Source organism: Haliaeetus albicilla, chromosome Z (genome assembly GCF_947461875.1).
Source record: "Haliaeetus albicilla chromosome Z, bHalAlb1.1, whole genome shotgun sequence".
NCBI lineage: Eukaryota > Metazoa > Chordata > Aves > Accipitriformes > Accipitridae > Haliaeetus > Haliaeetus albicilla.
The window spans coordinates 29658523-29662044 of NC_091516.1; positions in this window are offsets into that span (position 1 = coordinate 29658523).

Here is a 3522-nt window from a genome sequence, read left to right on the forward strand (position 1 = left end):
CAGGGGTGTATTTCCAGTTTGAATTTGAGGTCTTTAGAGAGCTGCTTTAGAGTGTTCCTGTGAATTTCCTTTCAATCTTCTCAGGGAAGCTCTTATGGTGGCACTTCTTATTCTTAAAAGCCCCTCAGAGAATGATATAATGAGGAAAAGAAAACTTCATCTTAAATGGCTTATTCTCTAGGTTTCCAGGGCTTTTTTGTCTGCTCCATGGACAAAGTTCATGCTCCAAATGGGAACTGATTATACTTTTAAAGTATGACTCTCTACAACATTCCCATGGGTCTCCTTGTTAAGCTTCCAGGATGGCTGACGTTGACTGGAGTCATTTCCTAATTTCACAAGGCAGCTTTGTGGGCAGTTCTCATCTGAAGAAGGTATACAACAGAAACAGCATACATATGTGGAGTTAGCCTATAGCACAGAGTTACAGCATAGGACAACTTTTCAGCACTTTCCTGTTTATGTCTCTATCACCATCACTGACAAAAATATTTCCTCTTCTACTTTGGTAACATTTCCTTGAGTATTATTGTTAGTGCTAAAGGTATTTTGAAACCAAAAGAGCAAGAAGGAATTAAGTTAATCAGTCCCTCTTGGTTCTGATTACTTTTGTTCCAGCATATTTAAGTGCCAGGACTCCTACTCACTGCTACATTTACATTATTTGGAGTTCATAATAACAAGATGGGGGCCATTGCTAGCAGCACTTCACCTGGATTCTGTCACAGAATATTTTCTGGATATGATGTCTGATGTTTGTAGTGGGAAGGATTGAAAAAATGAGTTTCTTCCTGGTAATTACATACTAGACAGAACTATCTGGAACAGCTGATGTTCAAGGAGATCGAACTTAATGAATGATTGCAAATCTGTAATCAACATTTTACAGCATAGGTTTATGCTGGCTGACTTGTATACACAAGACACAGAGGACAGAACCATGAATTTTTGCTCTTTATGGAATATCAAATGAGTTCTCTGCTGGGAAATGGGAGGTTTCTTATTCTGTCTGTCAGCCTGGTGTTGGGTCGTGATTCTTCTGTTCCTTCTGCTACTACTCTCATGTTTCATGTGTGACTTGGTCTGCAGGCTAGAGGTAAACATGATATTTCTTTAAAAAAAATAAATGTGTTGCATTCACCTGTGATGGAAAACTGAAGTTAACATTGGTTTAACAACCAGGGATTTTAATGAAATACTGCTCAAATCATTACAATGAATAGGGCCGATGACTCACAAAATTAGACCTTTTGGCAAATTAGTTAATGACTGACAAAACTGCCTGAATATGTCTACTTATCAATGGGATGACTGTGAAAAGTGATGGAAGAAATATGCTAAGATGGTCTACTGCAGTAGTGTATTATCAGGCAAAGAACAGAGAGAATTACTGTTGATATATCTAGATATCTAGGTAGACTTACTCTCATCAGTATAAACTCAGTACCTTGCATTTCTTGAATAACTGTTCCATTGGATATTACTTTAATTACACCACTGTAACTCAACTGGCAAAGTTATTCAGACTGCAGACAATTATGGCATCGACAAGACATTTTTGAGAATGATGATAAACTGCAGTAAATTAATCTTGTAAATATGTCCAAGCTATTTTTATGTTTGGAGATAAAATAAGAATGCTAGTAAATTATTTGGAAGCCCTGAAACAACTACATACACTTGAGAATTGGAACAAGTTTTCAATTTTCTATCTTTTCCTTGCTGTCTGTGGAGAATTGAATAAAGTGCTGAGAATTTATGTCAAGACAAAATGGATATCCTCTGTGAAAAGAAGAGGCAGGATGTTAAAAAGCATCCAGATCAGGAATGGAATTTGCCTGGTGCCAAAAAAAAAAGTCAGCCTGAAACCCAGGCAGATTCTCTTTGGACCATGGGCTAGAATAGAGAAATCTATGTCACTTTCGAGTGAGGTCTTCAGCAAAATGGACCCGTGCTAGTGTAGGAATGGGCGATATGGGCAGCAGAGTCACAATGAGGCAAAAGAAGAATCTGAGAACCACAGTGAATGGCAACCTGTTCTGGGAAGGTTCTGAGTGCTCACATTGCACCTAAATTTTTGCCACACTTAGAGATTTTATTGCAGGTAATTAAAACTGAGAATGAGTAGCTCTTACAGACATATATTGCTAAAGTAAGTGCAGAAATTGCTATTGTTATTGACTGATTGGAAGTAAAGTCCCTAATTTCAATCTTTCTGCTTCTTTCTTTCCTACATATAGGATCTTTCAAGTGTGTAACCACATGGATAACAACAGTCTCATTCTCCCTCCTCAGTCTAAACAAGAAAAGTGTTTAGGTCTTTGGATTGTTTACAGCAGCGGGTAAGCCTCTTTGCAAGAGGGTGGCTGTGAGCAGTGGGCCCAGGAAGTAGAACACTCCTTTTTGCCCTCTCACAATGGATTCCAGAAGTTCAGTTTTATCTAATCAAAGAGAAATTGGAATTGTGCTCCAGTATCAGGTTTCATGTTGGCAACTGGCTTGTGAGAAGGTTGGGATAGTAGAACCATGGCTTCTGCTGATTTACACATAACTTATTTTTTTGCTTTATCTGGTTTCCATGCTTGTATTGAAAAACCTTGATGAAAGTCTTCTGTCTGAGGTTTGGTTTTGGTGTCAGGTTTGTGATCTCAGACGGAATAGTTGGAGCTTCTGCCAAAATACTGGGCCAGATCCTTGTCTCCACTATACTGACATAAATCCAGGACTATCCCATTGATTTCAAAGAAGTTACTGCAGATTCACACCAGTGTGTGTAGCCTAGAATGTCAGAGCTCTGCTGGGATGAATAGCATTCAATTCAGATGAAACTTGCATCACAGGGTTGTATCATTTTCCTGTTGTAAGTTAGAATGTATGAGCTGTTTCCTAGTTAGAATTTTTCCTGATGAAGGGGGACTACCTTATTGGTGCTGTAGTAGGTAGTCATATTTGTTCCAGTTTTGCTCTCAGTTTCACTGGGGATGCTTTCAGATAACTGCATTCATATTGGACCTCCTGTTACCTTAAATCTGAATGTAAGGTCAGTGATTGTTTACTCTTAGCCAAATTAATTAATATTAACAGAGTTAATTATTACTAATATTAAAATAATTATTAACAGAGTTTCTTGATAATGAAAATGAGCATAGACTTCGCCCTGCATAAAGGTGATGGGTGCTTTGCAAATACCTGGTGACAGCTGGAAAGATAGGCAAGCCCTACATCCACGTGGTAGACTATCTCTTCTCACAACTAATGTATCACCAAACAGAAATGCAGTTACTGTTTACAACCTTCTTGTATTTTCCTTCAAAGCTTCTCATATGCTTGATATTTCAACTTTTGATAGTTAGGCAGTAAATGAGATAGACAATCTTCTGTAGCAAGATTTACACTGAAGCAAGTCCCTTTCCTAAAGCTGTAAGCACTTTTGCCTAGTAGTAGTAATATGGATAAGGATCAGGGTTGTTAATTTGGCTGTAAAGGGGGTCCCACAGGGAGAGGGAAAAGAAAAAAAGGAAA